Genomic DNA, 23,119 nt, shown 5'->3' on the forward strand with positions numbered 1-23,119 from the left:
TATGCATCTTGTCCTCACCCTCCCTTTTCTATTTGCGTTTTTTTTCCCTTTAGAAGTTAATTAATCTGTTTGACTGATTACAGGTGCCTTGTTAGGTCTGCGACATGCCTCGTGTATTTTAGGGTGATTGTTGGTAATAGTGCAGGTCTAAAACACTTTATTAGCAAAACATCTGAGATGTGTGTGTATATAATATATTTGACAGAGTATTGGACTAGAATTGCACTGATTTCTGGCATACCCTAATTCTGCATAGGATACCCTCTAATGCTTGATTTTAAGTAGAACTTGAAGTTTGAATTTCTAGGCTTTTTTTTTTTTGTTAGTAAAAGTAAAATACTAGTTTCATGTATGTTTTAACATACTAATTTATAATCCTTGATTGCTCAGGCAAAATAATTATTACCCCATTTTAATGATATTCATGTTTGGGAATATACCTATTTTTACATACAGTTAAAAATAATAATCCCTGAGTGTTTGTTTACTTCTTGAGCCAAAAACAATCTTCCTCAATTCCTTGCTTTCAGACCCATATCTGATCTGGAAACCAGCATGGTAGATTTGGTTGATGGGGTAATAAGGATATTTGTAACATAAAAGCCCTAGTATAAGTATAGTTATGCAGGCATAAAAGGACCTTTGCCAGTATAGAGTATTTCATGCCCTGCATTTATATACCACACTTTCATCACATATACACATAACTTTTTCCCAAAAAAATAAGCCCTCCACCACTGGGGTGCATATTTTAAGTGGGAAGGCTGTTTTCTTCACTGGAAAAGAAGCAAGTCTAAAGACACTGCTCAGGCCGTGCAGCTGCCGAGATGATTGCCAGGATAGCGAGCACTGTCACTTGCCCCTGAAGCAGCAAGTGAAGTGTCACTAGTATCTTGATGAGCCTTGTGAGGTGGAAATAACACAAACTTAAATAAAGAACTCCCTACAACAAAGAACTAGCAGTCTTACTACTGCCCTTGCAATGGTCTGGGACCTAACCTTGTGCAACATAAGTCCTCTGAGAAACAATGTTCAGGGAGTGTGGCTCCCAAGGGTGGCCTCTGACACACTTTATATCTACTGTGCAACTAATTGGTGCCCAGCTGGCTTCTCATTCCCAGCACAGCTGCAGAAAGGGATAACAGCCCTTGCCAACAACTCTCCAGTTCCCTTTGCTGGCAAGTGCTGGCAGAGCAAGTTCCCAAAAAGCTTATTTCCCCACTCTGGATAGCTTGCACTTTGAACATGAAGCAGGTCAGGTGTGACAGTTTCTAATGAGTGATATTGCCTGTTGCTTGATGGAAGTAACATCTGCCAGGGGCTGGTGAGGTAGCTGGCATTAAAAATGTCTTAGTGCCATAGTTACTGAATACACTGTGTTCATAGGAGGGCTTATTCTGTGCCATAAAGTCGGCTATGACTCTGGAAGAAATCTTTTTTTTCTGCATTCTGCTTTCCAGAAACATGCTGCATGTTTTATTTAGGGATGTGCGGTATATGAAGAAATGTGGTATGTTATACTTGCAAAAGCATATTTTGGTGGTATAAGCTATATCTGTATTACTGAGGCTGATATACTAGGACAGATTTTTCCAGTATATGTTAGGCCTCTGGTTAGGTGCAGAAACAGTTTATCACCATCTCTGGGCCTCTCCAGGCTGACTTGGCCTTTCCTGATAGATAATAGATGGCCCCCGGACCTCCCCTCGCAGAAGTGGTAGGAAATTGGGTTCAGGGCACACCAGATTCTCAACAGAGGAGTTTCCCAGTCTGCTTTGTGTTAATTTGTACTGTCTGCCTTCTCAGCATGAGAGCAGGTGCCTCTTGCATCTCTCTCTCTCTTTTTCAACCAAGGAAACAAATCATGTTGCTTCAGCCTTCTGTAATGATATCTGTAATTTATATTAGGATATATGTTGGTAAGAGGTATACAAGTTTTAAGAAAATGGTCACACTACTCTTGGCTGGCTAAGTTATGAGTGAGTATATGCAAGGGGAGACTATGACTTTAAAAAACAAAATAAATCGTGATGCACTCTCTTTTTTATCCATCTTTTAGAACTTGTCTTCCACATGATTTAAAACAGAAGTATTAGCCTCCTGGCCTGCTATATTAACCCAACCCTCAGAGTACAGAAAGGTTCTGTGGAATTCAAACTTTGATTTGAGAGACAGTTTCTAGCCCCTATGACTGCAGAAAGCTATGCAGAGGTTAGCAGAAGCATCACTATTCTCTTGGTATTACAGACTGATTGAAACAATAGCTCTAGAAAGTGTGATGTGACTCATTCATCATCTCTCTGACATTTGAAATTTAATGCTAGGTGTTATGTCCATATTGTGCCTTTCTTTTTTGATATTTGATTATTATAGCAGAAATACCTAGCTACCATGTTCAATTTTTTTAATGCTAGTAGCAGACTAAAGGAGAATGGTACCTTCTGTGTGAAATGAAAGCTAGCATTGCTGTCTTAATGTTCCCTCCATTTCACTTGACCTCTGAGCTCTTGCAAAAGGGGAGGATAAAAGAAGAAATAATCATGAACCACACGAGAAATTATCCATTAATAAGCTTGTCTGCACTCTGTTTCAAGGCCATATTCAAGCCTCAGCCTTTGCACAAACTGTCCACTGATCGGTTTGAGAATCTGTGTGAATAGATTTAATAATCTAACTTTATAATCCTGATCCACAAACAGTAAATTAAAAATGCAGTTCAGCCACCTCAACTCAATTAAACTATTGTTATTAGAGTTTATTAAGATGTAACTGTTTTATTGCAATGAATCTAAATGTAAATTCAGAGAAAGAAGCAAAGAATACCACTGTGATGCTGTGGTTTTAAAAACAGGAACGTGATTGAAAAGGGCCTAATAGACTGTCAAGTCCGATGTGCTGCATTTGCAGGCAGCCATTGTCCAAAAAAAGTCCGGAAGAGCACGTATGTTGTCCTTTCTTATGCAACACTGGCAAAAAGTACTTTGTTTGTAGCTTTTTAAAATAAACTCCCTATGCCATGCCATAGGTGAAGAGCAGAGGTGGCAAAGATATTCCCAGTACATTGGCCACTGAAGGGGGAACCCAGACAGATGCCTGCAGTCTTTGCCGCAGCTCCAGCCAGGGAGCAGAGGTGCTGGGCTGGCCCTGCTGTGGAGCAGAGAGCTCAGCCCAGAGAGCATGCTGGGATACTGGGGGAGTGTGGCTTAACTTAAACTAGGAAGGGGTCTGGGACAGATATTGCATAAACCGGTTTGACCCAGATCAGTTAAACCTGGTTGAATGTAGTATATCAGACTTACCTCAAACTAGTTTCAGCCATTTTTGAGCTGGTTTATGTGCACTGAACATCTGTTCTGTTACAGGTTTTAAAAAGTTTCTGATCACTTAAACCAGTTTATGTGTAACGTCTGTCTGTAGCCATGAGGTAAAACATGTTTATATATTCCTGATGTATTTAAAAAATCTTGGACTTTTAAATCTGTCTCAAATATTGAACTTAAATATTGTTCATGTTGTTGTGTGTTATACCAATATACTGCTGCCTTGGGAAGGAATGGGAGATTGCAAATGTATGTTACTGGGTTTTTTTAAGTTCAAAGCTGTTTTTCTTTTATAAAGTCCTGAAACATTTGTAATAATAGTTGTAGTCCTAGCTGAAAAATTCTGACGGATTTGAGTGCAGATAAAAATAATTCAAAATACAAGACATTCAGGTTACCATATGCATTTTACTGTATCTTTGTGGATGCATACGTGTTTTATTTGAGTGATTAGTTAATTTTCATGTATGTATTAAATCTGTATTTATATAGCATCTTTAATCCAGAAAGCTTTTGTGGGGTTTGATCCCAACTCTTATTCCAACTCATGTTGTGTTGTTTGGGAAGTCGCTTAACCGCTGTTTTTCATTTAGCAAAATGGAAATAATTTTTTCACACTTTTGTCATTTATAGTTTAAGTTAAATAAACAGTTTAAAGCAATGTAAGTGCTAAGTATTAGGGTTTTTTATGTTTTCTTTTGTGGTAAAGTACTAATACTGTAATAACTGACCATACTAAAAAAATGATCTTTTACTTGTGAGGTTGCTAGATCAACACCAAGTGAATAGGCTATCTTAGCTGCTCTAAAATAACTGCTGTAGATCAAGTAAATTATATGCAAAATGGGTTTTAGGGGCAGGTAAGTGTGTAAATTTGACATTGGAGAAGGTGAGTCTTTTAAAATAACAAAACAAACTGCACTTTGAATGGACATATAACAATGCATTTGGGGAAGCTATTACTTCCTCAATTTGGCAGCATTTAACAATTTTCCTTCAGTACCTAACATCTTCAGAAAAACACATTTCTGAAGTTGTCTTGAGTGTCAGTTGGTCTTCGTTGTTATCAGCATGATGCAGTAGCAGCATCTGTGTGAGAATGCAATCTATGATAAAGTATTGCTAATTAAATCCCTGGAGGATTTATCTTCACAGGTCCTATGAAACTGAATCGTACATATATATTCAGTTAAGTTGTTTCAGATGAGTTTTTTCTCTGCCTTTTACTTGCATCTTTTATATCAGAAGCAAAACTATAATTTTAAAATTGTTGGATTCTGCCTATATTCTGGCAGAAATGAAATGTAAAGCATATTTTGCCATTGTAACAAACACTGTAAAAGAGTACTCAAAAGGAGCATGAGGAGAAACAGGGAAGCACAGTTATGTTGCTGGTGTTGAAGTAGGAGGCAATTGTGTGGGTTTTTAAGCTTATGCCTAAATTGTATTATTAATCTTCTCAGTAGTTTATTAAACCCTTATTTTAGTTACTGCTCACTCTTCTAGTCTTATCGCTTTTGGATGAAAAGGAGGCAAGGTGTATAGCTGAGCATTTTCAGCACAGGTACAAGCGATATTGCTCCATGATTTAAGAAACTACTTACCATGGAAAATGCTACTTTAGAGGGTTGCGTCTGTGGCATGCCAGTAGGGGGTACTCCTGCATTGAGCCACCCACCTCACTGTGCCCAACCACCTTCCAGGCTCCGAGTGCCTCCCTGGGGGCGCCTCACGTCTGGCCGACCCCCTTCCTGGAGCACACCCACTAGCCTGGGGGTAACACTGTCACCACCCAGGGATGGGCTTGATTCTGGCCCTGCGCACCCTGGGAAATACAGGCCTAGTATCCCTTGAGGGTACTTGATTCACTTCAAGAACTTGGGATGCTTTCCTCAGTCAGAAGCACAAGTAGTGGTCTCCCTTAGTCAGCCAAATCAAGGGGACCCCAAGGCACAATTTAGACCCACTCCCAATAAGTCCCACGCTAGGTACAAAGGAGAACTTTATTAGTTACAAGGGGTAGGGTTGGAATAGGGTACAGGGTAGAGCAATATCAGAGAAATCCCATAGAGCAAACTGGCATGGCTGGCTAGCCTCATCTGAGTTACTGCAAGCTATATATCTAGTTAGATCTCAGGTAGCTTACTCACACCTATCATCCAGAGGCAGGTGGAGATTCCCTCTGGAGGCAGGCAGTTCCTTGATCATGAGTTTTGAGAGAGAGAACAAGTTTCAGATGGTCCAGCTCTTCTCTCTCTGAGTCTTCCTCATGGCTGCTGCCCCCTCCTCTTCCTGCGCAGTCCTTAACTTATATAGCCCTTGTGACCTCATTTACCTGGTCCTGTGGAGGCCAGCACCTGTTGGCTGTCAGTCAACCAATTTGAAATGCATCACTAGTTGCTGAGCAGACTGGCAGTTCCTAGCTCCCCAGGGAGCCCAAGCCCCTCACCCATGTACATGATGTCAGTCATGTAGGCAGAGGAAGCAGGTTTCCCCCCTCCCTCAGGAATGTATCCAGCTCAGGTTACCTAAAAAGATAGAGTAAGGTGTGTACCCTCTGCAGGGCCCATCTTAACCAAATTGTCACAGAGCAGAGTTTTTGCGGAGAAACAGAGGTGGCCTCTGCCAGTGTCAAGGGCAGCACTGAAATCATTCAGATTTTAGCCACATGCTTTGTTAAGAGCATCAGTTTTTATTATAAACAAGCAAGTACATTGCTTTTCCTTAATAGAGTTTGCAACATGTGTACTCCTTCCCATGACGTCATTCCCCTTATCAGTCTAAATTTCCAAGTCTTGAGCACATAGCAAAAATTCCTTTGAATGGTTAACTTTTTTTTTATTGTCTTCAGATATGGAGTCCTTATATTGTATGAGGGTGGATATGTAATATATCGGAAAGTTAAAATTAATTTTCTTTTTCACTTTATGAGGTTAGTTTTGACAGTAGCTATGCAGATTGAATGCAGATCGCGTGAAATAACCTGAATCCAAGACAACTCTGGATTATAATATGACCCCCCATAATTAGATCTGTACATGAAAAAAATTATGATTTTTTAAATTATTTTCCATGTATAGATTCTAATTACTAGAGGGTTGTCTTAATTTTGTCCTCCCACTGCCACTGCAGCGGAAATGCAGGGGTGGGTGGGAGGCAATAGGGGGTAGGAGGTAGGTGTGGAGAGTCAAACAGCTTGCCCCCTACCACTGTCTCTTACACCTTAGCCCCTGCCCCTCTCCATGCCAGTCCCCCTGTTACTTGCCGCCCATGCTTGGCCCTTCTGCCCCCAAGCTGCTTCTGCCTCACATCTGCCAGCCCTTTCCCCCATCACATACTCTCTGGGTCTGGCAGGGCTCCATCCCTGCTGCAGCATGTGGTTGCTCTGGCCTCAGCCTAGTGTGGTAACAGCTGTTGCAGCAGTGGCAGCCCCAGCCTGGGCTGGAGATGCCACCACCACTGTTGCTAGTGGGCTGGGATTGGTGCTGGAGCTGAGGCTGGAGCAAGCACATACTCTGTGGCCTCAGCTTGAATGGATCTGCATCCCTGCCAGAGCCCCAGTGGGTGAGTAGTGAGGAGGGGATATGGTGGCAGGGAGAGGGGCAGTCAGGAGAGCAGAGGCGGTGCAGGGGCAGGCAGCAGCCTGCCCCACCCCTCACCACCTTGTACTTGAATTCAAGACAAAGGGCTTTTTCCCCCACGTGGACTATACAAATTATTACAGTATAAAATGTGATTAGATAGACGGTGGGATAAAGGATTGAAAGGAGTATATATTGGAAAGTATTTCTCTCTTTTGTTTGTAAACAAAGAAATGAGATCAGCATAAAGAAAACTAAGATCTGTGGCAATTATTTAAAAGCAGCTAGTTGATATAAAGAAGGCTGCAACCCTGACATATACGTTGGTGAGAGATGAATGGGAATGGTACTGTATAGGCATATTTCCCGATATCTGCTTTATGTACCCATTTCCAACATCTTTATTTGAAAATCAATTTTCTGTTTTGGAAGGAACATTGTATATTTATATTCCCTTTGAATGGGACTGGTAAATAATGATAAAAAGCACTTAAAAAATAAGTAAATATTTAAGAAATAACAGATGTGTTGCCACTTTTTGGCTTTCTCTGCTGAAAGCTATTTGATATAAAATTTTTAACGGAATTTATGCAGTACAATGGATGTCACTTAAGTTATGTTTATATATAATTTAGTTTTCAGAATGAAAGGGGTAGACTATATGTGTGTAAATTTGCAAATAAAATCTTCTTCTTGCTCAGAGGAAGCTTTTGGTTATAGGTATTGGAATTACTTATGTTCATCTACATATAAGGAAACATCTAGCCTTCAGTCTTGCACCATAAGATAAAATGCCATTTTCATTGCTATTTAAGGGCTGAAAAATATGCTGCATTTTTCTACAACTGCATGATCTGCTTACAAACATTAAGGAATTTAGCCTGATTAATTTCCTTGAGGAAAGAAGAGTTATTCTTTTCTAATAAATGGGGAAAGTCAGGTATTGCATGGGGGAGTGATGAGTGAGATCATAGCACCTCAGAGACTTCTCTGCCCGCTGAATACTGGGGGCAAACAGAGGGATGCAAAGAAAAGGTTCCCTTGTAAAGGAACACTGTGAGGGAAAGCATGGCCTTCTAGTGATGAAGAGTCCTGCCTCCTGTTCAATACATTGACACACGTATGATTTGTGCCTCATCGATACCTGAGATATAAACATGACTAATGAAAATTAAGGAGTTGTTAGTTGTACATATAGTCCACATGATTTCAAATTACGTTACATGGACTGATTTAAGAAATTGGAAATGGGTAAAATACAGAAGCTATCCCAAGCTATCTTAAAAAAAGATAGAGTTGGTCTGGGACACAGCAGACCTGATAAAGCAGAAATAAACGTAAGACTTGATAGGTGTACACGAAACTTTACTAGACCATGGAACCGAAAGAGAGTTCTCTTTGAATAAGATGAAGAAACATCCTTGTTCCTTTATAGGTCAGAGGGAAAACTCTAGTTAGGCAATTTGCTTTGATGAAGATCTTTGCAGTTCCTGATGGATGTGCATGTTGGTATAAAAAAAAAAGTTAATCATGTCCAAGAATCTTACATGGTAAAAATGAAAAGGTATATCCCATTAGCTCCCATTTAGTATTGTGACTCATACCTACCAGATTGGCATTAGGATCTCTGAGGTCCAAGCTAGGTAAAGAAAGTGGAAAGTTTCTGTCTCAGAGATGTGACCAGGATGTAGGTGGTTGGGGCTTGACCTTAGAGGTCACATCCCAGGGGATAAGGAACAGATAAGGTCAAGGAAATAAAGGTCCCAATTAGAGTCAGGGGAGCAGGAGCAGCTGGATCAGGAGGTTTGTACGGAACTGAGACTTGGGTGAGTCATAAGCCAACGGGGGGAGTCAGGAACAAGAGACAGGGATCCAGACCGGTCTTGGGCCTGGAAATGAGAAGCTCTAGCTGTACAGGACTGGGATGAGGGCAATTGCCAAACTAAGCCACAAACCAGGAGCCAGCTGTTAGAGGGCAGGGGTCTGTATTGGATTCTGGAGCACAAGAGGTCAAAGAGCCAGAAAGGCTGTCTGGAACACAGGGTCGAACAAGGAGACAACACGCAGGAACCAGGATAAAGCCAAGAAGCAGATCCTAGGGACCAGGGACCAGGAAACCAGGAACATAGAAGCAGGACCTGGGAAACAAACAGGCAGTCCTAGGGACTGGGAAATTAGGAATCAAAAGGTAGCAACCAGGAAACTAAAAACATGGAATCAGAAATCCAGGGCTAGACAGGGAGGCATCTCTCCTGTCAAGTAGCTTCCTGAGTGTAGAAAGGACTGCTGCCTATAACCAGGCAACTACATCTATTCAGGCAACTGGGGCCAACTGGGGGTAGTTAGATCACCCATGGCCAGGCCTGTGTGACTTAGCTTGGTTGCTGCCCTGGTTCCAGACACTCTCACTGACAGCTGCAGACATTTAATTGGGCTGTTAAGAGTGTGCAGTGGTTTTTATCTGATCTCAAATTTTGATACATTTTTTTTAAATCTCATTTTGCACCTTTTGGTGTTCATATTATGCCTTTCCTTTTTTCCTCTGTGAGCTTTCTCTGCCTTACAAGAAAATAAAAAAACTGCTGTTATTCTTTTGTGAAACCTAAGAGGTTAGGAGGAAAAACCTATTCTGTAACTGCATTGAAAATGCTGGTGAATTTTTAATTCTTCTCAATGTGGCTCCTCATGGAGTCTTTACAGTTGCACTTTTTCCTTTTAGTAATCACTGAGCAGAGATAAGCTTCTTTGTCTCTGCTATGGCCTCCTTAAAAATAAATTGAACCTGGCTTTGGCTTCAATTTTGACTGTGGACTAAAACTCCTAAAAAAAAAAAAAATGAGTTCAAGGCCAAAACTCTCATTAGAGTTGAGCTCTCAGACCAGACAACTACCTCTGTCTTCCTGTGAAGAGAAGTCAGTATCTCTGGATTTAAGAAATCGTGTCCATTTTCCTCCAAAATAAGTGAAGAAGGAAAGAAAGAAAGATCTGTCAAAATTCAGCTTTGGCTTGAGTTTCTCACAAACATTTGCTAAATTAAAAAACACACACACACACACACACACACACACACACACAAAGATTCAGGGGTTGAGCCAAATGTAAAAGTACTTCTAATTCAGAGCTATATTAAAAAGAAGTGGAGGAAGGGAGGGCTTCAGGTAAGAGTTTGCCAGAAAAATGGAGTCATTCAATTACCATTTGTGGCTGCGGGAGAGTGGAACATTTTTGCTTCCAACTCTTGTCAAACTAAATGACTCAAAACAAGCAGCTGGCAACATGACCCTCAGGGAAAACCTTGGAGAGAGGGTTTTGGGGGATGTTGGTTTAACAGCCTTGGTATTGCAAGCAAGGGAATTCTGTGGGCTGTTTAATTCGTCTCATGTTCAGGAAAAACAAGACTTTGTACAATAAACAAGATTCCATCAAAGAAATACCTGATTCCATCACCAGTTTCTTCTCCTATTTTAGATAACTTACAAGGCTTCTAATTCTGGTTAGCCACTCTTGTCAAAAGGGATAACATTGTCAAGGGTTTTATCACCTTCATCTAATTTCTATACCATTGTCAAGATTTCTTTTATTCTTAATATGGTTTTAAACCAAAATAACAACAAACCCCTTTGTCCTGAGTGCTCAGCCATGGATTTTTCTCTGCTGTCCTTAGATTGATTTATGAAGTGTAGCATAGTGATAGCTTCCAATTAGGATGTCTCTCTATTTTCCCTCTTTTCATTTGTTAAATATTTTTTGTCTAAGTTCTGCCTCTCACTTTGCTGTGAAGAGGATGAGACTTTAATCAAGGTTGTCCTCTTTTTGTTGGTGGAATTGTGGCTTTTTGGCCTTCTACCGAATTGTTCTAAAGAACTCTGTTTTCATTGATATGTTTTTGTTTAAATATTCCCTCCTATTTTTTCTTGCTAGTTTTCTCCAGCTGTGGGATACTGACCCATTTAACTAAAGTATGGGGGAAGAGGTGTGATTGTCCTATCCCTGTATTGAATATGATCAGGTCACAGTTGCTGCGTGCTATTTATGGATAAAAATAATGTTACCTACCAAGCATGTGCAACTTCTGTTGCATCTTCTCAGATCTTATTGGGATACAGATATCCAGCAACTCTGAATTCACTTCACAACTCAGCTGCATACTTTTTGTGACCTTGGGCACCCCCTTCTGCTTCTCTGTATTTTTGTTCCTTACCAAAGGTGGGGGAGTTGTCTCACCATCCTTCATTTATTTTGTTTTTATAGAATGCAAGTTCTTCAAGAAAGATATATTTTCATACATTGATGCATCTAATAATGTACAATGTCTGTTGTCCAAGAAGACTTTTGCAAATTGGGCGCATAATTTTATCCCAGTTTTTCAAGTGGAAAAATAGAAGAACAGAAACTTTGATTTGTCCAAATAGGAAAGATAATTTAATGGTGTTCTGCTAATAGTTCCAGGCACTTTACACAAGTGTGGCTCTTGGGTATAATGTCAGTCTGCAATGTCATTCTTCTTGGTGCAGACTTGTCACCAGGGTTCTTTTTTCCCTTAAGGAGCTGAAAAGTAAAGGGGCTGCTATGTGAAAGATAGCCCCTAAACTCACAAATCTCTCTCAAACTGTTTGCCTTGAAAGATTCAACACTTAGATTTATCTTATGCAGTATAATTGTGTAACCTCAGAATTTTCTGTCTTCTAGCACTGTTCAGTAATATTTGTCTTTCATCCATTTTTTAAAGATTCTTTTGGAAAATGCGAAGTACAATTGTCTGCTATAAAAATCTTAAAGGACTTTATTAATTGGACTTACGTTAAATCTTTCATTAAGAGATTCCTACCCGGAAAAAAATGGAATTACATTAACGCTATTAGAAAATGTACTAGAGCTCTTTATCATAATTAATTATTCTGATCTGATCATATTCAGTATGGGGAGAGGACAGTCGCACACACCTACCTGCCCTTGGATTAAATGGGTCAACATCCTGAAGCTAGAGAAAATTAGCAAGAATAAATAGGAGGGAATATTTTTTTAAAAATCAATGAATATTGAGAGTTCTTTAGGAAGAGTTTGTTAGAAGGCCAAAAAAACACATTTCCATAAACTAAAAGAGGACAACCTTGATAAACTCCATTGTGTTCACAATGAAGTGAGAGAGAGAACTTGGACAAAGAATGTATAACAAATGAAAAATGGTAAAATAGAGGGAAATCCTAACTAGAAGCTATCAATATTCTACACTTCGTAAAGAAATCTAAGGATGGCAGATAATTAATTACTGTCCCCAAAAAATAAGATTTCTCAAGGATGTCATTTCCATTGAGAAGAGTAATCACAATAGTCTTGTGAATTTTGTTCTCAAGATTCAGTAACATTTTTATTTAGTTGGAATAGCACACACTGATCAGAGTCCCTTATTTATTTCTAATGCTGATCCTGTAAAATGCTGCAACATATTTGTGGATACAGAAGAGATAATTGTCCATTTTCACAAAAAGCTTATTTCAATAATTACAATAGCTTACTGGACTGAATATAAATCATCTGCAGTTAGCACAAATATGTAGAACAGCAGTACAGAAACTTCACCACACCTTCTCTAGGCATTTAATGGAAAGCTTGCCGGTCAGGCAGTTTTTTAAATTATCATTATTATTTGAATTGGAAGTCTGCCTGTAAGCAAGAAGGACCAAGACTTCCAGATTCCTCAGGCCAAGTTACCTAAGATTCAGGCAACGGAGGAAGCCAGCTGGTCTGAAAGTCTGGAAGCCCAAGTCAGCTGATTACAAGTCAGTCAGTGAGCCAGAGAGTTGGAAGATCTGGCAAGTTGATGACTGAAATTCATGGGTTGCTTCTCAAGTTTTTGGCTGTTTCTCACACTGAGAAGTTTCAGTGCTGCTCTTCAGTGGTCAAACGAACAAGCATCATATTCATTTCAATCGGGAGATCTTGTGGAAGCATATTTTGTTTAGGAAACATATTTTGAGTTTCCAAAAAGAAATGTTGCTGTTTTTTTGTTACATGAAACCTTCAGATTTTGGCTTTCATACTGATTCAAAGCAGAATTTTCTAAATTTTTTTTGGCAAGAAACTTGCCACAACAGAAATTCTGTTCCCCAACTGGCTGTACTGAACTCAGGTATATATTCTCCTATTTACAACTTTGTGTCATTAAAATATTTTATTACAGCTGTTTTTATTCCATTTGTATTATTTTAATTACTGCACTGACTAGTTATATATCAGTATTTATCTTTGGCTTAACTTTGTACCATTACCTCTAGTTATACAGTCTTAGACTATTCATGATTTTTTTCCTTGTTGCTCTCTGCATCCCTGAAATTTTTAAATAATTATGTTCCTTAGTTATGCTTTAGCCAAGCTATGCATATTTCTTTTTAAACTTCTAATTACCGAGTAAATATGTAGATACAGAAAATGCACATTCTCTAATATACATTAGTAAAAACAGATGGTACAATCTGTTCATCAATAGAGTTTAGTTTTTTAAACTGTGATCTAATCTGGATTGCTGTAAATATCACTCCAGTGCCGTCTGTCATGCAACATGTGCAGAGGAAAAGGTCCCATATCAGGTTGCCTGTATTTTATTACAGAAAGGCATTTATTTCACCTACTATTCTGTGTATTCCAGACCAAAATACCTTTCTTCAATGTGAGCGGCAAGGATTTTTTGGGTGATATCTTTTATTGAAGCCAACCGCATGGTTGGGATACACTTAGGCTTCAGGTGCAATGCATTACTCTTCAGGTCCAAGGAAAAAGCAGTCTCTGCAAAAAATTAAAAAGTTTGAAGGGCTGTGAAATTGAAGAAGACGTTCCCAAGGGTAGTGGAGAAGCAAATCACAAGAAGAAAGGATAGCTCGATTAGAGGAAGAGCAGGAGCTTTCAAAAGGGAACAAGGTCACTATCACCTGAAGTGTGACGAAAGATTATCTGGAGTCAGTCTTAGCCTTTTGGCTAAGATCAGAGCTATGATGTCAGTATCAGTGTTCAGTTCTTGGTTCTTAGTAATCAGCCAGCTTATGAATTTTTGTCTCCAGGCTTCTCAGTTAAAGGTTCCCCGTCGTCGTGCAGCCCCCTCCCCCCCACCCCTGCGTGGAGCATAGGGATGGTGTGGTTAGAAAGTGAGATATTCTGTGAAAAGTGTTCTCCTTCACATATTCATCTGTCTTTGTCTTTAATCTTTTTCCTGTGATCATTCATTTCTTCAGTGTATGTGGTTTAAACCCACAAACACATGTTCTGTTTTGTTTTCTTGTATTATTGCATCTGTCACTTTTCACTGTTCTCTTCTGCTCAGGACCAATGGGCTGTCAGTCAAACATTTGATTGCGAGTCGGATTGTTCAGTCTCCATCTTCAGAATTTGTCTGACATGAAATGATAGCAACATTTTTAAAGTTTATGGATTTTAAATAAGCTAAAGGTTTTTTTCTTTTAATTTAGCACCCTTAAGTCATTTATTATTTTTTCTCAGAGAAACAGCCCCTGTAAGCCTTAGTTTCTGAGGAGAGACTGTAGTAAAAAATGGAAGACTTTCCCAGAACCAGAAAGACTATAAGTCAACAAAAATGTTTCACATACTGCCTTTGCAGAACCAAATGCAGGACAGGGTACTGTGTATGGAGAGTCCCAGTTCTCTATTTGAATAAGATAACTCTAAACAAGTGATTCTCAGTTAGGATCTGAGATCCTTTTAAGGCTGCTACGCAATATTAGCACTATTAACTGTACAAACAGCTATAGATAATTTACAAGATAAGCCCAGAAATTTCAAGTAGGAATCTATAGTGTCTAAAACATTTCTGTTTAAAAATACTTCCAGTCATATTTTTTACACACTATAATATATTCATTTTGAAAAATGGGGTGTTACTAAATTCCATAAAGTTATGGAAGGGTGTCTTTAGTCTAAAAAGATTGAGAATAACTGATCTTGCACCTAAGGCCAGGATGAGGTGATGGTCTAAGCAGCTTAATATGCTAGCATGCTCCACACACGCCAGTTTGTAACCAAATATACCGTCTTGAGTGTAATCAAGAGCCAGGGGAAAGATGTTTGTATTCTATTTCATTCTGCTCTGCAGGATCTGAGACTCCTCCAAAATTCTTGTAGAGTTAGTAAAGTAAGAGGCAGGGAGGGAGTAGCCCCCAGAAATCTAAGTCGGCTTCACAGGTTTTCTCAAAATTAATGTTGCTCTATCTCATCCTATTGCTGCAATTTTTTTCAGTGGTACTTGAAGATTGATCTGCAATACTCTGAATTATACATCAAAAAGAAACATTTCCCTGTACCTGTTCATCTGTCTAAGCAGTTCTGGCTGCCCATCCTTTACTCTTAGGTGTCCTCATCTTACTAAGCCTTGGGGTAGACTTAAAATCTAACATTCATTTAGACAGGATAAATCCAGGCTACCAGTTTCAAAACTATAAAATATTGGGATGGAGAAAATAATATATTTTTTCATTCTCTTATCAAAACTTTTACTATAATGTTAATCTGTAAAGCCAACAATAAATAAATAAGAAAAATCATACTTTAGGGTATCACTTGAAAAATCATAATTGCAGGGGAGGGTGGATGAAAAATGTCTAATGTTGATTTTTTTTCCCCATTTTGATCTACGAATTTGCTGTGGAGATGCAATCTAAATGTGATCTGTATTGTTTGTTGCTAGAAGTATGACTTTGCAATTGGCCATATTAAAATACCATATTACCATATACCAAATACTGTATTAAAATGTTCAGAGGAACCCAGTTTACCAAGTGATTCCTGTTACTGAACTAACTTTTCATTATTGTTTACCCCAACAACAGTTTTTGTTATTTACAGACTAGCATGTATGTGATTCAGTTGGACTATCTCCTGCTTAAAGAAAAAAAAAAGTATAGAAGAAAATCTCTCTGACTTGAGGAAATTGTGGTATTTTTTTTCTTTTTATTTATTTATTTTCATTACTTGCTATAAGTAATCTATTCTGCATTATATGGTATTTCAAGTTTAAGTGCTGAATATCAGAATTGGTTATAATATTTCTGCAGCAAACTTTTCAAACTGCTGAGGAAGAGCACTTTATTGAAAAGAAAAAAAAAAAGATGCTAGCAGAAGCTGTACCTGTAGTAGTGTGAATAATGGTGCTGTAATTTGAAAAGCCTATGCAGGACATAGTTTAAAATATAAATGTCGTCAAGCTTTTTACAGACTTTTCATATAGGGCATATTCAAATGAATTATGCTTGCACAGAAACTGTTTTCACACAGATCTTATGAACAAACCCAATTATACGGCTTCCTGTTTGGGAGGCTAGACAATGTATGCGCTTCAGCCATTTAGAAAGCCATTAAGTGTTTTGGAATTTGTCATGCTAGATGAATCTGTAATCAAATCTTTTCTTTTTATTTAATAACTAAATAGGTTATGTTTCACAAAGTGTGGGTAAAACATCATCAGCAAGTCTCATCCCACTCACTAACAAGACACACTCCTTCTGAATTCTCTAATTAAGGGGACAATATTAATGTTGCAGAACTCAGATATACACAGGGCTATATTTATTTCTTAACAAATAAACCCCACAAGGACCATGCAAAAGCTTAACATGTTGAGCTACTGAGATTATGCTGGTAATTTTACTCCAACCCAAAGGCAATATGTTCATTTCTGTCTTACACTTGTAGTTTACAGGCTTATAATTACATCTACTATAATCATAAATTTAATTAGTTGCCATTAATACTTTGGTTTGTCTTTTCAACAGTACTGTTTCTGGTAATCAGTGACAGCATGTTTAAGTGAAGAATGTTTATTGCAAAGAGTTTTGGGTCTATGTAAGCAGAAATGGTAGTTAAAGGTGTATCAGAGCCTTGCAGTTGAACCTCTGAGTCATGGCCTATAACTCCTAAGGGCAATGTCGAAATATTAAATTAGACTTTAGAGCCTCTATTTCAGGTTCAGGATGCAATATCTCTGGCTGTGACTGCCTCCTTAAGTACTAAAGCAGAGGTAAAAGTGAAAGGTGGTCTTTTTAAGAGAGTGAAAACAGAACAATTTCCCCTCTGTACAACGGAAAGGCATAAAATAATGAAATTAAGTTTAGAGAGACAATCCAGCAATAGTTTGTTTTGCAAAGGAATATGTTGAGCCTAGAGGAAAGGTGGTTGAACATGTAAACAAACATAGATGAGGTCATAGTTTGGTCTGAAGGAGGAAGTCTGTATCACAGAGGATGGGTGAAGCTTCCTCAGAGATATTCAACTCCAGTGCAAGCAGACTTCATATGGAGGAGGAGGAGGCAAAAGAAAACCTTGAGCCAACTAGTTTTTTCAGGAAATGTTCCAAATTATTCTCTTGTTTCACAAACAATCAGATTGCTTATGGTAAATTTCAACTGTAAGGAGCCGTAAGCAAGCCAGATGCTAACCACTTAAAGAGGTAACTGATGTTCTTGGTTTTAAAAGAACTTTGTTAAATTAAGGAAATGAGTTAGGAGTGCCATGTGGACTCAGAAAAGAGCTCAGGGATTTGATTGTGAAGGAGGCATGGACCTTCTTTAAATCAGGGTGCAAATATTATCTGCAGCTTTTATTCTAATCAAAAGGAAAATTGTGGAAAGGAGCTTCAGACCTTAACTGGATGAATAGTCAATGCAAGAAGAGTATTGGGAATAAATAGCATACAAAGTCAAAGTGTACAAATATATAGTCAGAATTGCCAGACATCCACCTATGGTAAACCTTGTAAATGAGATTAAAACACAGAGCAGAAAGATCTTTACTTACATAAATAAAAACCATGGAAGTAAGAACTGAGACTTTATATATAGTGATAATGGAGTAGAGATTAAGAATAATTTAAGTGTTGTCTAAAAACAAATCAATTTCTCCTGTTTCAATAAAAAGGGCAATGACAAACAAGAGCAAAACAAAGTGGATAGTGGTAATGAGGGTATTAACAGTAAAATAGCCACAACCAAAATGGAAGCAGAACTTGAAGAGCTCATGAATCTGACCTCAATAAAATAATACGGGTTTCAGGAGACTTTGAAGTAAAGAATCATTTTGAAGATATGGAATACAGTGGAAAATGGGATAATAGGCAGCATTGGTTTACCAATGGTATGTCATGCCAAGCTAACCTAGGAGTTGTCTTTAAGTAACAGATTTTTTGGTAAAGGAAATGTGGACTCTGGATTGCAATAAAACATATGACACAGTGCTGCAAGGGATGTTATTACTGAAGCTGAAAGTGATGGAAATTTGAGAATCATCTTATGTCATCATAGAAGCTACTCATATAAATATTTAGTGCGAGAGAAGGGATTTATGGGTCAGTCCTGCAGTTTGTTGAGTACTTGGGTCCTAATCTAGCAAAGAACATGTGCATGTATTTAATTTAAAAAATATGAATAGCCTAACTGATATCATTGGGGCTAAACTAAAGGCGTATGTTGTGTACATCCCAGGCATATGTTGTATACATTGCTGCATCAGAGCATAAATGCTCAGCAGCTTGCAAGATTGAACCCTTATTTTTTTGCTGAATTTTTTTTGTTTTAGTTCCGTTAACAGATATTTTCCTCAAATGCTTGGGAAGAAGACATTTGTTTTCTGTTGTTCCTTTAAAAATTTAGTATAAACTCCCTTTTTCACATAAGGAGGCCTAGGAGACATCCTGGTCTGTAACTTGAAAGTCAACTGACAAATTCTTCCACCAGCAGCAGGGAAGATGAGCCTTGACATGTCTGGCACTAATTTGCCCAAGAAACAAGCAGCATAACAAAGCTTTAATGTAAATATTGAGAATCCCTTTATATATTAACAAGAAGCCAAAAATGTACGTGCATGATTCTTTTTTAGGACACTGTCAAAAGCTTACATGTGTACCAATGTAAACAAAAGAAGTATATATTTTACTAAAACAAACTATAACCTCCACCTCACCTACCTGTCTCTCACCTGTTTTCTCCCATCACCTCTGATCCTCACTGCCATGCGTTTGCATTTTCACAGACCTGCATTTTGCATATTGGCTCCTATTCCATCCAGGAGAACACAAAACACCAGCAGACTCTCCCTGTGCCTGAAGAAAGATGTTTGTGCCTGAAAGCTTACAAAGAACAATTTTTCCAACTATTTAGATATCACATTTACCTAAAGATCACATTTACCCAAGGGTATGACTACAATTTTTTCTACTGTTCCTCTCCAACTTGCAGCCTCCAGAATTTAAGGTCTAAGATGTTCTGATTCAGAGGCTGTATCCCTAACTCTAAATTTTAAGAAGTGTCCAGAGTGGGATAGCAAAAAAGAGGGCGGAAAGGTTGAGCCAACTGGGCACATTTAGCTACTAGAAAAGGCAAGGTGTAGGGCATGATAGCAGTTTTTAGATGTCTAAAAGGCTGCCATAAAGGAGAGAAGGAACAACTTTTATCCCTTGCTGCAGAGGGCAGGGCATAAAGAAATAGATAGCTTTACAGTGCAAGAAAGTAGATTTAGCTTAGATCTCAGGAAAACTTCCTTACTGTTACAATGCAATGTAAGCAGTGGAATAGACTGCCCAGGGAGGTTGTGAAATCTCTTTCATTGCAGGTTTTTGAGGTAAGTTTGGATGTGCATTGGTTAGAACAGGAGTGTTCAACCCCAACCCATAGGCCAGATCTGGCCCTCAGTGCTGTGTCATTTGGCCCATAGTGCTCCTCACAGGTCCATGGGAAGCCCCATGGGCTGTGGCCCTGTGTGCTAGGTTGAGTAGAATAGTCTAGGGCTTGATCCTGGCAGATGGGGAGCCCAGTCCCCTCATTCAGGTCCAGGCAAGGATGGAGCTGGGGCCTGGGGCTGGTGTACAGGGTCTGATCTGGCCCATGGACTGGCTCCATACTCTTTATCTGGCCTGTTGGGCCAAAAAGTTGATCATGAATGAGTTAGGATGGATAAAGACCATGGTTTTCAAACTGTTCCATGGAGCTCTGCAGTAGGTCTCCACAAAGATATTGGGAGTAATGGAGCAGGCTGAGAGGCAGTGTGCTGCCATTCATGCATGGGATGCGTCACCAGGCTCCACATCAGTCTTCAGGATAGGGTAGGTATGCCACAGCAGAAGTGATAGGAAAGGGTTCCATGACTAGGAAGTTTGAAAACCACTGCTTTAGGAGTAACATTCTTGCATTCATGCAGGGTGTTGAACCAAACTATACCCTTGATGTCCCTTCCAACCCTAGGCTTCTGTGATCCTCATGGACACCTTAGCTATTGCAGTTATTGACTCTTTCTTTCTCATCTAAATACACATTATGGAAAGAGCAAACTGGATACTTATCTTGCTGGGATCCTATGACCCCAGCTGACTTCCTGTCCTTTGGGTGGGGGGCTGGACTCGATGATCTTCCGAGGTCCCTTCCAGCCCTAATGTCTATGAAATCTATGAAAATACACATTATGGAAAGAAGGTGACTTCCTTCTTTCTTGCCTTCTTTTTCTTCCCTTTTCCTTCTCCCTTTCCAAAATGCTTCAACTGAAATCCTTTTATTCTCATTTTGTCACCCTCCCCTTCATATCCTTTCATTGGCTGCCATTTTCCATTCAAAACTGAAGCTCCTAGCCTATAACTTTATGGCTCTTCAGAGCTCTGCTCCTATTTCCTCTCTGTTTTAATTCCTTCCTATACCCCCCAATCATTTATTCTTGGTGTTCCCTTTAACTCTACCATCTGTCAACCTCATGCTTTTTCTCATATCTCTGTGCTGAGAACAGCTTCTCTCCCTTCATGCACTAAATCCAACTGTCTTAGTATTTTACATATCCCTCTTCCTTAGTTTGTTGTTAGGTCTTTTCATCACTGAGGTTGTAGCCACCAGTGTAGCTGTACCTCTGAAAATGTCAGTATAGACGCAATTTAAGTGCAGCTTAGCTTAGTTAAAAGCCACTGTCAACTGCACTAATGCAAGGAATATCTACACTGGGGCTTATGCCAGTGCAGCTACACCACTGAATGAAGCCTTAAGAACATTAATCATCCCTTTGCTGTCTTCAACAATTCTTGGAGCTGACTTAATTTGTGCAGGTACTTCTGTTGGACTGAAAGCTGTGCAGGGGAAAGATATTTGTGCTTTTTATATGAATAAGAAAAGATTCTGAGTACAATAGGAAGTAATCTAAGGGTTTTGGAGTTCGTTTAGGATTAACTAAATATGACATTTGCAACAATATGACATTGAAGTGGGTTGCAAAATCCTAATCTGCTGAACAGATACAAGAGTAGCTTTGCAAACTTCCCTGTGTTCAACAACACATGGATTGTAATAGGATGCTCACTTCTTTCTTATTGGAACAGATTGTGCCTGGACCTTGCATGGATGCAGTCTCTGGGGACTGTATAAAGAGCCTTGCAAGGATTGTGCCCAACTACAGTATGCACTTCATGGGTATAGTGGGGGCAAAGGGACAGCGACCTGGCTTCTCAGCTACTATGTCCAAGGAGAAGGTATTTACATCATGTAAAGAGGTATTTCCTCCCTGAATCATGATTCCTTCGTGAGTTCCCCCTGAAGTAATGCTGCTTCTTAGTAGTCTGATTGGGAACAGTGACTGGGCACTGTGTGTCATCATCCTTTGGCACAAGCTTTTCTAAGAAAGGTATCCAGTTTTTTTTTTTAACCCTCCCTGCTTAATTATACTTGCTTAGTGTGGCAGGGCAGAAAACAGGCAGCAGCCAGGTGCCTGATGAGGGCAGCCATTTTTGGACCCAGGGATATAAGCTGGGCTGCAGTTTGCTGCAGGAGGAAGGAGGTAACATCAGGCTGAGAGGCGGCCCCAGCCACAGTCGGGAGGTAAGGGCAGGGGCTGTGGGGTGGAGGTGACTCCTTGTCCTGTGTAAGATGTAAAACTACACCCTACAGTTTTATAGGGTAGAGAAGGGTGGTCTGGTGGGGCTCCTAGTAGTGTGGGAGCCCCCAGGAAATGCCAGGCCAGTTATCTCCCCAGTGAAAGGCGGGTACCTTATAACCCCAACCCCACATCCCTGATGGTGTTTTAATGAGCACAGGGAGCCCAGGGCTCGTTAATGAGCCCTGAGACAGAGCTCAGGCCGGAGGAGGGACCTGGGGCCATGCCCAGGCAGCAGGAAAAGCCTGGGGGCATGAGTGAGACCCCTGAGAGATGGGCAACGAGCAATGAAAACCTGTGTGAGGGGGTGATGAAAAGGGCAGCCCCGTGAGTGTGGGCGAGTGAGAAGGCCCAGTGGGAGCATTGTCGTCTGGCAAGAGGCTAGGAGCAAAATAGGCCTATAGTCGTAGAATCGCTCAGTCCTCACTCAGGTGAGGGTAGTGGGAAACACCCAACAGACTGCACCGGGGCTGACTGAGGCAAGGAGAGCTGAGCCTGAAGCCAGGGAGAGGCTGGGTGGGATGTGTGTGGCCTTGAGAGAGAGAGCACAGTATGACAGGCCAGGTGAGAGCCAGCAGAGTGACTGGCTCTTGCTCCCATCTTTTGCAAAAGAGCATAGTGGTTACAGCATTTCCCTGGGATGTGAGATTCTGAGTCAACAAAGGTTGCTAATTTGCAGCTGGGAGCTTGCACCTAAGTTCCTAGGAGGGCTAGAGTTCATGCAACTCTTCCCCGCTGACAGACTGTCTAGATCCTAAATACCTCATCCAGTCTGTTTGGATCATTCCTGCAACAAGCCACCTAATTTTTTTTAGGCATGTGGCAGCCTAGAATAGAAGAACCTACAAATCCAAACTGTATGTCATCCTGAAGCATCCTGCCTTTGCGCACCGCTCATCCAGCAGCTCTTCCGGTGCTCATCCACTCATCTGTCAGCTCCCACTGCTGCTCCCTCCACTCATCCAGGAGGGCATGGGGGGGTGCCCCCAGATCTGCGCTCAGGGCAGGTGGGGGCAGCGGCACTGGGAGGGGACTACGGGAGGGGGCTATAGCCACCCCAAAATTCTCTGTAGCCCTCTCCCCAGCCCCCCCGTCCCAGTGCCACCGCCATCTGCTCCAAGGGTAGCTCAGTGTCCCGTTCCCCCCCAAGTCGGAAAGAACTTCATAGTTTCATGGTTGCTAGGGTCGGAAGGGACCTGAGCAGATCATCAAGTCCAACCCCCTGCCATGGCAGGAAAGAGGGCTGGGGTCAGATGACCCCAGCCAGATGCCTATCTAACCTCCTCTTGAAGACTACCAGGATAGGGGAGGGCAACACCT

General features: G+C 40.3%; 1 protein-coding gene across 1 annotated transcript in view; it reads left to right on the plus strand.

Annotated features, from left to right (window-relative positions):
* GTF2F2 (general transcription factor IIF subunit 2) overlaps positions 1-23,119 on the plus strand; it is a 148,397-nt gene that overhangs the window by 86,637 nt on the left and 38,641 nt on the right. The window lies entirely within an intron of this gene.

The sequence above is a fragment of the Alligator sinensis genome, unplaced genomic scaffold (assembly GCF_000455745.1).
Source record: "Alligator sinensis unplaced genomic scaffold, ASM45574v1 scaffold59_1, whole genome shotgun sequence".
Classification (NCBI taxonomy): Eukaryota; Metazoa; Chordata; order Crocodylia; family Alligatoridae; genus Alligator; species Alligator sinensis.